The sequence below is a fragment of the Salmo salar genome, chromosome 12 (genome assembly GCF_965601325.2).
Source record: "Salmo salar chromosome 12, fSalSal1, whole genome shotgun sequence".
NCBI lineage: Eukaryota > Metazoa > Chordata > Actinopteri > Salmoniformes > Salmonidae > Salmo > Salmo salar.
This window is the reverse complement of record NC_138302.1, coordinates 43,288,742-43,302,500: the sequence shown is the minus strand read 5'-3', so window position 1 is coordinate 43,302,500 and position 13,759 is coordinate 43,288,742. Positions and strand designations below refer to the sequence as shown.

Here is a 13,759-nt window from a genome sequence, read left to right as displayed (position 1 = left end):
ACGCATTTGGTGTGTCATCATAGTGGTCTCTGATTTGTGGTCAGACCTTTTTTAAATGCTGATTTTAATGTCATTGAGAAAACAGAAAGGTGTCAAATATTTTATTCGCAAATATTTTTCTGCATTTAAAAGTGCATTTAAAAGTAGAAGTAATCATCTCGTTTTTCAAAAGTATCTATAATCTGATTATAATCTAGCTGGTAATGTAACAAATTACAGTTAGTATTTTCTTTAATCCGTTACATGTAACAGATTACATATAATCTGTTACTCCCCAACCCTGGTTATGACTTTAACTACTGTTCCCTGAAGGAGGGAAACTAGGTACAACATACTGCACTATGGGGGAGTCGCACTCTACCGAATTTGGTTGAAGGATTTTCAATCACACCTGACAAGTTTAATGAAATCCGTGCCTCGCTGGAAGCCCGACCTTCCACAGGTGATGAGCGTGAGGCTCGGATTCATTCCTTCGATGTAATACCGCTCTTCACCGAGCCCAGGAACAGGCTGTGCGGGGTCAAACAGGTGTTCTACGTTGTTTCTATCCTTCAGGGAACAGTAGTTAGTCAAAACTTTACGTTCCCATTCAGTGAGTCAACTTCGGTAAAACTTACTATGGGGAAATATAATCATGCCCCAACCCGACCCCAACGGATACTAAATGAAACAGCCCATAGTAGACCACCCTGACCTGACTCCACCAGTGGCACTCTGGATATTGCGCACATGGCGCACTGCCTAGTGTGATCATTCAACAATGGTCCCTGCAGTGTACACTCAAACCAGTGCGATTAGAAAGCTTATTTAGAACGTCCAGTTTCGATTGACGCAACAGTCAACATTTGAGCTAGCCACACTGGCTTTTCACAGAAACATTTTGCACAAACAGAGAAGTTCGAAAATTATGTAGCTCATCTACGATGATGTGCAGGGATCGAAATTGCGGATTTAAAAGAAAACATGAATCGTCAGTGTACAATGATACTTTTGCTTTTAAGCACTGGATTTCTATTCCCTTGGTATAATTGTAGGATCTGATATTGATAGCTAACATTTCGATGGCCATAATACATGTGCCGATAATGTACAGCCTTAATAGTTTGAGAAGTTGCTATTTTACACCTGGGGTTACTATACATAAGTTTAACCCATTGTAGAGATTCTCCAAAATGAAAATAGCCCAGACATTTATACATAAATTCCAGTCATACTTTATCAAAGGATTTTTCAAAGTCAGCTATAAATGACAGGCCTTCATAGTGTTCTATTGTTTCCAGTACTTGTCTTATATTATCTCCAATGTATCGGCTAAATAGGATAAATAACACCCGACAAAACCTTTTTAATTCTATGCGCTATACAATTTGCTAGGATTTTGGCATCACATCACTGAAGTGTAAGGGGTCTCGTTTTTTTTAGGTGGACTGGATCTTTACATTTACCATCTGGGTCCTGTTTCAGTAATAGTGAAATTAGACCTTCTTGCTGAGTATCTGACAGTCTACCATTTTTATAGAAGTGGTTAAAACATGTTAGTAATGGACCATTGAGTACATGGAAAAATATCTGATATACTGTACCTCCACTGGTATGTCATCCAGCCCAGGAGTTTTCCCATACGTGAAGGCTTAAATTGCATCAAGATGTTCCTCCTCTATAATTACGCCTTCACATTAGTATTTCTGTATAGCTGTTAATTTTACACTATTAATATAAAAAAATCCTTAAAATGAACTTCAGTTAGTGGAAATGGAGGAGACTGAAATGAAAATATATGCTTAAAGTACTTTGACTAGTACTCTTTCAAAATATTGTTCGGTGAATCATGGATGACTCCATTTGTAAGAAGTTTATTTAAATACTTTTTGGTAGAATTTCTATGTTGAAGATTAAAACATAGTTTAGTGCATTTTTTCCCCATATTCCATTCATTTCGCTTTATTTTTATAATATATTTAAAAAAAAAATACTTTTGAATAAGTTCTTCTATTTCTTTTTGTTTTTCCTCTAACTTATTCTGTGCCTCTTGAACAGTTTTTATTGCTATCTGTATTGTTAGGTCCTCTTTTGACGTAAATACTCCTTGTTTTAAAGATGAGTAATGAATTGCATGGCCTTGAAAGGCACATTTAAAAACGTCACATACAATAAGGGGATCTGCTGTACGTACCTATGTTATGTAGGAGAAAGTCAGTTATACATTCTTCTGTCTTGGTTAAAAACTATTTGTCATCCAGTAGGCTTTGATTACCTTTCCAATATCCTCGCCCTCTCGGAAATTATGTAAGAGTAATGTATGCCAATTACTTGATGGTCCAACCGCATTCTGTCCCCGATCAACACTCTTAACTTTTGGTTCCAGCAAAAATGACATAAGAGAGTAGTCAAGATGACTAGCTTAATTGAGCCTCCACCATGTATATCTCACTGGGTCAGAATTTTTAAGCCTCTTCTATCCTCCATTTCCAATATATCCATAATATTCATACTTTCCTTAAGTGTATGAGGATGTTAGTTTGTAGTTTGATTTTTTTTTACGGTCCATTGAGGTACTTAAACCGTATTATATTCTCCCACCATAATAATTGAGTCATGTATTGCCTGTAACCTCACAAATTATTATACAGTACCAGTCAAAAGTTTGGACACACCTACTCATTCATGGTTTTTCTTTATTTTTATTATTTTCTACACTGTAGAATAATAGTGAAGACATCAAAACTGTGAAATAACACATACGGAATCACGTAGTAACCAAAAAAGCAAGTCAAAATATATTTGAGATTCTTCAAAGTAGCCACCCTTTGCCTTGATGACAGCTGTTAGATATTGCTATTACTGTTGTTAGAGATTACTGCACGGTCGGAACTAGAAGCACAAGCATTTCGCTACACTTGCATTAACATCTGCTAACCATGTGTATGTGACCAATACAATTTGATTTGATTTGAGCTTTGGCATTCTCTCAACCTGCTTCACGAGGTAGTCACCTGGAATGCATTTCAATTAACAGTTGTGCCTTGTTAAAAGTTAATTTGTGGAATTTCTTTCCTTCTTAATGTGTTTGAGTCAGTCACTTGTGTTGTGACAAGGGAGGGGTGGTATACAGAAGATGGCCCTATTTGGTAAAATACCTAGTCCATATTATGGCAAATACAGCTCAAATAAGCAAAGAGAAACAATAGTCCATCATTACTTTAAGATTATGGAGGTCAGTCAATGTGGAAAAGATTCTTCAAGTGCAGTCTCAAAAACCATCAACATTATTCTACAACGTTGTAAAAATAAAGAAAAAACATTGATAGAGTAGGTGTGTCCAAACTTTTGACTGCTAATGTATATATTTTCATTGAAGCGCGGATCATCATTATTTTGACGATATGGGTTAATGAGCCAAATATTTTTATGGCCCAATAGCATATTTAAAAGGATCCACCTTCCTTGAGGATCTGTTTGAATAGTTTGCACATTCGGATCAAAATTATTGTTAATTAATATCATCACTCCTTTTGAGTTTCTTTGACCCCCCCCCAGTTCTTTTTGTCTAAAGGTGTATAGTGGGTTTCCTGTAAACAATAGATATTATATTCATTCTCTCTTAGCCAGGTAAAGACTGATTGTCTTTTCTTATTATCTGCTAAGCCACTACAATTATAACTAGCTATACTTATTTCACCACTTACCACAAGTTTTGATTATACAGTTGAAGTCTGAAGTTTACATACATCTTAGCCAAATACATTTAATCTCAGTTTTTCACAATTCCTGACATTAAATCAGAGTAAAAATTCCCTGTCTTAGGTCAGTTAGGATCACCACTTTATTTTAAGAATGTGAAACGTCAGAATAATAGTAGCGAGAAATGATTTATTTCAGCTTTAATTTCTTTCATCACATTCCCTGTGGGTCAGAAGTTTACATACACTCAATTAGTATTTGGTAGCATTGCCTTTAAATTGTTTAACTTGGGTAAAATGTTTTGGGTAACCTTCCACAAGCTTCCCACAAGAAGTTGGGTGAATTTTGGCCCATTCCGCCTGACAGAGCTGGTGTAACTGAGTTAGGTTTGTAGGCCTCATTGATCGCACACACTTTTTCAGTTCTGCCCACACATTTTCTATAGGATTGAGGTCAGGGCTTTGTGATGGCCACTCCAATACCTTGACTTTGTTGTCCTTAAGCCATTTTGCATAACTTTGGAAGTATGCTTGGGGTCATTGTCCATTTGGAAGACCCATTTGCGACCAAGCTTTAACTTCCTGACTGATGTCTTGAGATGTTGCTTCAATATATCCAAATACTTTTCCTGCCTCATGATGCCATCTATTTTGTGAAGTGCACCAGTCCCTCCTGCAGCAGAGCACAACATAATGCTGCAACCCCCGTGCTTCACGGTTGTGATGGTGTCTTTGGCTTGCAAGCCTCCCCTTTTTCCTCGAAACATAACGATGGTCATTATGGCTAAACAGTTCTATTTTTGTTTCATCAGACCAGAGGACATTTCTCTAAAAAGTACGATCTTTGTCCCCATTTGTCCCCAAACCTTAGCCTGGCTTTATTATGGCAGTTTTGGAGCAGTGGCTTCTTCCTTGCTGAGCGGCCTTTCAGGTTATGTCGATATAGGACATGTTTTACTGTGGATATAGATACTTTTGTACCCGTTTCCTCCAGCATCTTCACAAGGTCCTTTGCTGTTGTTCTGAGATTGATTTGCACTTTTCGCACCAAAGTACGTTCATCTCTAGGAGACAGAACGTGTCTCCTTCCTGAGTGGTATGACGCCTGAGTGGTCCCAGTGACTGGGACAACAAGACATAGGGCCTTTAAGACATATGGCCCGTCCTTTAAAAAGAGCACATGGATCCTCACGAGTGGCGCAGCGGTCTAAGGCGCTGCATCGCAGTGCTTGAGGATTCACAACAGACCTGGGTTCGATTCCAGGCTGTGTCACAACCGGCCGTGACCGGGAGTCCCATAGGGCGGCGCACAATTGGCCCAGTGTCATCTAGGTTAGGGGAGGGTTTGGCTGGGGGGGCTTTACTTGACTCATCGCACTCTAGCATAGAGCATGTCATAATTTATTCAGACAATTGACGAACAATATGTGTTATAATATAAGCACTTCTACGAAGGATTGTTACCCATAACGGCCGGTAGTAGGAATTCTACATTTTTTTCAACAGATGTGGGATGCATACACTCACTCACTCACCCCACCCCTCCCAAACAAACACCTCTGCCCCTCTCTCCTTTTCCAACCATAGATCGACTTACACACAAGCACAAAGTCAAATGTTCAACAGCTGTTCCATCCCCGAGCCCAACTCAAGAGAAGACTTGATGTGTGAATGTGTATACTGTTTGTCTGTTTAAGAAGGCATGCCAAAATTATTAGGAATGGGAAGATATCTAGTCCTAGTCGATAGAGCTCGAATACCCCCCTTTCCCTCAACACCCACACACACTGGTCCCCTTTGTGACCCATCTTCCCAAACACCTCTGTGCAGTCAGACCGTTTGATTATTCTGTACCGCCAGGTCTACAATAATATGCCCCCTCTCTGATTGTCCGAGTGTGACTCCTTCCCCATGGGTTACTGGATCCAGTGTTGCCAGCACTGCCACTACCTGGGTGGGGTATTCCACCGGAATTCCTACTGGCTAGGTACGAAGTCGTCAAGGTTCTCATTTGCAGCTTTGAGAAAATACTTGTATATTATACTTACCCATCCAGGAGCTTTGGCTTTTGGACTAACCCTGCCAGGCAGGCTCAGACTCTTGAGGGGACGGTGTTGCTTTAGTGGGTCTCTGACCGCGTTCCCTTTTCTGTCATGGCTACGTAGGAAACTTGCAGTAGGCCTATAAAACGGATAAGGACTTCTCCTTAGTGGGTGGATCGCTCAGGTCAGTGTATAGGATATAGGGTTGGCACCATTCCATCATGATAGGACAAAAAAAATACTATATTTTTTTATTGTAAAATATATATCCCATATCTGCGCAAAAGTGAAGGCTCTCGCTCTGCCATAACTCCTGTTCGTAGACACACATGGGCTCTGGCATTTGCAACCATTTTCCTTATTCCCTCAACTCATCACACTTTTCCAATCACACAAAACACAGGCACCCCCATCTTCCTACACACCCGCACTCCCCTCACAGAAATACCCATACATACCCAAATACTGTGCCTTTTATGTCCTCTGCAGTTTTTTATTTCTACCTTGTTGATTCCTCACTATTTTTGGGCTTTGGGTACTTTTGTGTTCCAGTTCCTTGTATTTGGGAAATTATTATTTCATGAATTTTTCTTTATTTGATCTATTTATGAATACTATATAAAAAAAATAGATAACATTATTTTGCAACATTCCCTAACTTGAATAGTATAGTGTATTTATAGTTTAATTGTTGTATTTTATTATTTCCGTAAAAAAATTGTATTACAATCCCTACCATTAGTAGGGTTGGACTTTCTATTTTATTTAGAATAGCCATGAAGTGGTCTTGGTGTCTTGGAAAAGTTGGTTATCAATGTATAGTTTGTCGACTATGAGATCTACACGTCTCCCTTTTAGTCTATTGTCATAGAAGAGTGGATATAGTACCCTGCGTCGTTCTGCAATTTCCTTTGGGAACTGATCATTCATACCTATTTTAAAGCCGGCAAGTCTTTTGCCCAGGCTTTTAACCATGATTTAATCTTTAAAAGATGCAAATTTGGCAACGATTGGCTGCTCGTTTGAGTTGAATTTGGTCGACAGTGTCGCCTCGGATCTGTAGTGCTTTAACCATGAATTCTTTCACAACACTAAGGATATTCCCCACCATCTTCTTTAATTCCGGTAAGCACCAGATTTTCACGTATTGATCTAGTCTGTATATCAAGTAGGGATTCTCTGAACAACTTCTCTCTTTTAAATTCATTAACTTCAGCTTAGATTACATTGACTGTACCCTTCAGCTTTTTAGTTTATTTTTCCAGTATCGCGGCTTTCTTATCACTCATTTCAAGGCTCACCTTCATTTCACGTATATCTTTACGGACTAACTCATGCACACCTAATTTGTCATTTATAGATTTTAGCAGTTTGGTTTCCAAGCTTACCGTACAGGGTGGTGAAAATAGGTCATCTGTGTCAGTCGAAGAGTCTCTTAGTTTTCTTTTAGATTTTGGTTCTCTATTCTTTCCGTGTTTACTCTCCTCCAAGTTTTTGTTGGAAGTGTTTGTCTATAAAATTCTCTAGCCTTACGTTGTTTTGAGTTATTACCCAGTTTGAATGTTGTTGTCCATGAGTGAGCAGATCAGCATAAAAGTACTATTATTTGGTCAAAGCTTTTTCACGAGGCATTTATAAGGCATTTTGCACCACCGGCTCACTATGGTATGACCTTCTAAAGATCTAACCCTTTTTTCAATGAACTATTGCATTTCTGTTCAAAATTGTGTATCAAGACTGCCCAAATGTGCCTAATTGGTTTATTAATACATTTTCAAGTTCAAAACTGTGCACTCTCCTCAAACAATAGCATGGTATTATTTCACTGTAATAGCTACTGTAAATTGGACAGTGCAGTTAGATTAACAAGAATTTAAGCTTTCTGTAATATCAGTTATGTCTACGTCCTGGGAAATGTTCTTGTTACCTACAACCTCATGCTAATCACATTAGGCTATGTTAACTCAACCATCCCGCGGGGAACCCACCAATTCTGTAGAGATGAAAAAGATTCCATATATCTTAGTCAATAAATTATTTTCCATTAAGTGGTAGGCTTTATTTTAGTTTAACCTGTAGTTGTTGGCTTTCTTCAAAAGTAAAAGATAGTATTCCTGCTTATGTTCAGACATTTTTCTTTCTTCTTTACAATGTGAAGATTTTTTATGGGCTTTTTCTAAGATAGTGATTCCTTTCATTTTAATTTCTAAATCAGATTTAACTTTTGCAGAGTATGAGATTAACCTTTTCCTAATGTACGCCTAAAAATCATCCCAAATTATATTGGGGGTTGGCTTTTCTCTGTCCTCTATGTTGACATTTGTAATGGTAAAGCTTTTAATTTTTTTGTTTACGTATTTAAATTTCAGGTCCAGAAGATGTCCTCTGTTCATTCTCCAAATTCTGTCACTAAGTGTATTTTCTATTGGTGTACTTAAGCATGATACCGAGAATGATCCAATATCCCTAAATCATACATTTTTGAATCTAGTAAATTGTTGAGAGCATTTTTTCAGAATAAAAGGTACTCAAATATTGATTAGCTTTCCTTACTTTGAGCAAAAAAAAGTAATAGTCTTTGTAGTTGGGAATAGTAATCTCCAGGTGTCCTGTAAAGTATTTGTAGAAATTACAATGTTCTGCCTCTTTGGAGGCTACCTAAATGTGACTTTTTTATTACTACATCTGTCAATCTTATCAAATGTACAGTATGATTTAGGTTAGAAAACCCAGTTACAATTTAACTTTAGAAAACGGCCTTCTTGGTCCATGTGCTGGAGATATAAGGGAATATGGTGTATTCTTATTTATTAGGATGCCTACACCTCTGTTGGCAGCATATGCCTCTCTAACCCTGCTCTGCTTAAGTGTTAGAGAACCATAGCCTTTTTAGGGATTTTTAGCTCCAACTGCTCTCATAATATACCCAAAAAACTGTGGCTAAATTGTACATACATTTGAAGAAAGACTGCCACTTACGTACTGTGGTTAGTTTGTATTACCTTATCAATTTAATTAAAGTGGCTGATGGGAGTCTACTTGGGATGAGTGGGTCCTCAGAGAGACAAATGGGATGACTGGAGGCCTCACGCACACCTCAGAGAAGTGTCTAATGCCCTTCCAGTCACCCTATCCCAATGCCCTCTCCATTCTCTCCATAACCACCATTCAATCTTAGTTATAATGACAAACAAGGAATAATAATGATTCAACATCCTTTCCTAATCTGTCCAGAATTCATCTTAATTTTACAAAGGTTCACAAGTCACAAAAAGGTAAATGCCTACAGAGGAGAACATTCAATAAAGGGCATCGATGGCTCAAATTACAAGTTAGACAAAAGGTGGACTCACAATGTTATTTCAGCAGATAAGCACGGGTCCCTGTGGACTAGAGGTCGATTAATTAGTGCCGATTTCAAGTTTTCATAACAAACGGTAATCTGCATTTTTGACTCCGATTATGGCCGACTACATTGCACTCCGCGAGGAAACTGCGTGGCAGGCTGACCACTTGTTATGCGAGTGCAGCAAGGAGCCAAGGTAAGTTGCTAGCTAGCATTAAACTTATCTTATAAAAAACTATCCATCTTAACATAATCACTAGTTAACTACACATGGTTGATTATATTACTAGTTTATCTAGCTTGTCCTGTGTTGCATATAATCAATACGGTGCATGTTAATTTATCATTGAATCACAGCCTATTTCACCAAATGGGTGATTTAACAAGCGCATTCGTGAAAAAAGCACTGTTGTTGCACCAATGTGTACCTAACCATAAACAAATCAAAATCAAATCAAATTTATTTATATAGCCCTTCGTACATCAGCTGATATCTCAAAGTGCTGTACAGAAACCCAGCCTAAAACCCCAAACAGCAAGCAAAGCATGTGAAAGAAGCACGGTGGCTAGGAAAAACTCCCTAGGAAAAACTCCCTAGAGAGGCCAAAAACCTAGGAAGAAACCTAGAGAGGAACCAGGCTATGAGGGGTGGCCAGTCCTCTTCTGGCTGTGCAGGGTGGATATTATAACAGAACATGGTCAAGATGTTAAAATGTTAAAATGTTCATAAATGACCAGCATGGTCAAATAATAATAATCATAGTAGTTGTCGAGGGTGCAACAAGCACGTCCGGTGAACAGGTCAGGGTTCCATAGCCGCAGGCAGAACAGTTGAAACTGGAGCAGCAGCACGGCCAGGTGGACTGGGGACAGCAAGGAGTCATCATACCAGGTAGTCCTGAGGCATGGTCCTAGGGCTCAGGTCCTCCGAGAGAAAGACAGAAAGAGAGAAAGAGAGAATTAGAGAGAGCATATTTAAATTCACACAGGACACTGGATAAGACAAGAGAAATACTCCAGATGTAACAGACTGACCCTAGCCCCCCGACACATAAACTACTGCAGCATAAATACTGGAGGCTGAGACAGGAGGGATCAGAAGACACTGTGGCCCCGTCCGATGATACCCCCGGACAGGGCCAAACAGGCAGGATATAACCCCACTCACTTTGCCAAAGCACAGCCCCCACACCACTAGAGGGATGTCTCCAACCACCAACTTACCGTCCTAAGACAAGGCCGAGTATAGCCCACAACGATCTCCGCCATGGCACAACCCAAGGGGGGGGGGGCGCCAACCCAGACAGGAAGACCACGTCAGCGACTCAACCCACTCAAGTGACGCACCCCTCCCATGGACGGCATGGAAGAACACCAGTAAGCCAGTGACTCAGCCCCTGTAAAAGGGTTAGAGGCAGAGAATCCCAGTGGAAAGAGGGGAACCGGCAAGGCAGAGACAGCAAGGGCGGTTCGTTGCTCCAGCCTTTCCGTTCACCTTCACACTCCTGGGCCAGACTATACTTAATCATAGGACCTACTGAAGAGATAAGTCTTCAGTAAAGACTTAAAGGTTGAGACTGAGTCTGCGTCTCTCACATTGGTAGGTAGCCCTGCCCCCTGGTAAACAGTGTATGATCGCTGGATGATTAGTTTTAAGTCTAATACTGCGGGTAATGGAGTCGCCAATGACTAGGGTTTTCAATTTGTCAGAGCTAATGGTGGGAGCCGTCTTCGTCTCAGACCCCACAACGGGAGGAGTAGAGACCAGAGAAGTCTCGGCCTCCGACTCCGACTCGCTTAATGGGGAGAACCGGTTGAAAGTTTGTGTCGGCTGAATAAGCGACACCGGTTGAGCATTCCTACAGCGTTTCCCTCCAGAAGCCATGAGAAAGTTGTCCGGCTGCGGGGACCGTGCGAGGGGGTTTATACTAACGTTACTATCTGTACTTACTGGTGGCACAGACGCTGTTTCATCCTTTCCTACACTGAAATTACCCTTGCCTAACGATTGCGTCTGAAGCTGGGCTTGCAGCACAGCTATCCTTGCCGTAAGGCGATCGTTCTCCTGTATATTATAAGTACAACGACTGCAATTAGAAGGCATCATGTTAATGTTACTTAGCTTCGGCTGTTTGAAGTCCTGACGAACCATGTCCAGATAAAACCTCCGGGGTGAAAAAGTTGAATGAAAAAAGTTGAGTGAGGGAAAAAGTAAAAATATACGGTAATGAAAAAGTAAAAACCGTCAGGTAGCAAAGTAAGATCGGCAACAAAACGCCATCAATGCCTTTCTTAAAATCAATAGACAAGTAAATATTTTTAAACCTGCATATTTAGTTAATATTGCCTGCTAACATGAATTTCGCTCGTTGCGAACTGTGTGAAGACCATTTCTTACTAACAAAGACCGTAATTAATTTGCCTGAATTTTACATAATTATCACATAACATTGAAGGTTGTGCAATGTAACAGCAATATTTAGACTTAGGGTTGCCCTCCATTCAATAAAATACGGAACAGTTCCGTATTTCACTGAAAGAATAAATGTTTGGTTTTCGTAATGATAGTTTCCGTATTTTACCATATTAATGACCTAAGGCTCGTATTTCTGTGTGTTATTATATTATAATTAAGTCTATCACTTGATAGAGCAGTCTGACTGAGCGGTGGTAGGCAGCAGTAGGCTCGTAAGCATTCATTCAAACAGCACTTTCCTGTGTTTGCCAGCAACTCTTCGCTGTGCTTCAAGCATTGCGCTGTTTGACTTCAAGCCTATCAACTCCTGAGATTAGGCTGACAATACTATAGTGCCTATAAGAACATCCAATAGTCAAAGGTATATGAAATACAAATGGGATAGAGAGAAATAGTCCTATAATTCCAATAATAACTACAACCTACCTAAGAATATTGAAGACTCATGTTAAAAGGAACCACCAGCTTTCATATGTTCTCATGTTCTGATCAAGGAACTTAAACGTTAGTTTTTCTACATAGCACATATTGCACTTTTACTTTCTTCTCCAATACTGTGTTTTTGCATTATTTAAACCAAATTGAACATGTTTCATTATTTATTTGACACTAAATTAATTTTATTTATGTATTATATTAAGTTAAAATTAAAGGGTTCATTCAGTATTGTTGCAATTGTCATTATTACAAATATATATATATATATATATATATATATAAATCGTCCGATTCATTGTATCGGCTTTTTTTGGTCCTCCAATAAATCGGTATCGGCGTTGAAAAATCATAATTGTTCGACCTCTACTGTGGACGGTGGAAAGGCAAACAACTGAACAAAAAGTATGAGAGCCTTCATTTCGTTACGCCACACAATTACAATTAGAAAGGAGCACTGATACTTTGTCTATTGTGTAACATCTTTACCAGGGAAATGAATGTGTCACATACGAGCTGGGAGCATCGATAGTAATAAAATAATTTTAGACGATGTTAATAGAACAAAGCCTGCCTTGTTGCCCTGAGGTTCTGAACTTTAGAACCCTGTTCAGTCATAAGGGAGCCAGCCAAGCCTCAGGCTGTTTACATCTTGTTTTTTTAATAGGTTTCCTTTTTAAAGTTTCCCTTTAATCATCCAAAACACACCACTGTCTCAACAGCTATATTGTCAACCCCCAAAAATTGTGGGAATGGAAGAAGAGCACATGTAACATGCAGGATATGAACCGGAGTCGTCCTTGGAAGCAACAAAAGATTTAGACCATTACACTAAGAGGATATTCCCTCTTGGTCCAAGGGCAGACACTGGTTTTGAAGTTTGCAGACGGGGCTACCTCGTCACATGACTATGAGCAACCATGCCCGACTCATGCCCGCTACACACATAATGGTGTCAATGTGGTATGTGAACCCCCCCAAATCTGCAGAGAGTGTCGTGATGACTGATGACAAAGTGGTCCCTGTGGTACGCTGCAAAGTTTAGGGCGTACTGTGGTATAGTCATAAAGTTAGATAGAAGACCCATCTTTGTATCTGTGCCATCATGGCATCTGTGAACACATGGGCAGAGCCATTGAGGATACAGTGCCTTCAGAAACTATTCACACCCCACATTTTGTTGTATTACAGACTGAATTTAAAATGAATTAATTTCGATTTTGTGTCACTGGCCTACACACAATACCCCATAATGTCAAAGTGGAATTATTTTTTGAAATATGTACAAATTAATAAAAAATGAAAAGCTGAAATGTCTTGTCAATAATTATTCAACCCCTTTCTTATGGCAAGCTTAAATAAGTTCAGGAGTAAACATATGACCAGGAAGGTTTTCCAATACCATAAAAATAAACAAAGCAAACATTGAACATCCCTTTGAGCATGGTTAAGTTAATAATTCCACTTTAGATGGTGTATCGATACACCCAGTCACTGCAAAGATACAGGCGCCCTTCCTAACCACTCAGGGATTTCACCATGAGGCCAATGGTGAATTTAAAACAGTTACGGAGTTTAATGGCTGTGTAAGGAGAAAACTGAGGATTGATGAACAACATTGTAGTGACTCTACAATACTAACCTAAATGACAGAGTGAAAAGAAGGCAGTCTGTACAGAATAAAAATATTCCAAAACATGCATTCTGTTCACAATAAGGCACTAAAGTAAAACTGCCAAAAAAATGCCAAAATAAATTTACTTTATATCCTGAATACAAA

General features: G+C 39.3%; 1 protein-coding gene across 5 annotated transcripts in view; it reads left to right on the top strand.

Annotated features, from left to right (window-relative positions):
* The window catches only part of LOC106565046 (receptor-type tyrosine-protein phosphatase T), a 500,470-nt gene that overhangs the window by 157,681 nt on the left and 329,030 nt on the right, over positions 1-13,759 (top strand). The gene's annotated exons all lie outside the window — the stretch shown is intronic.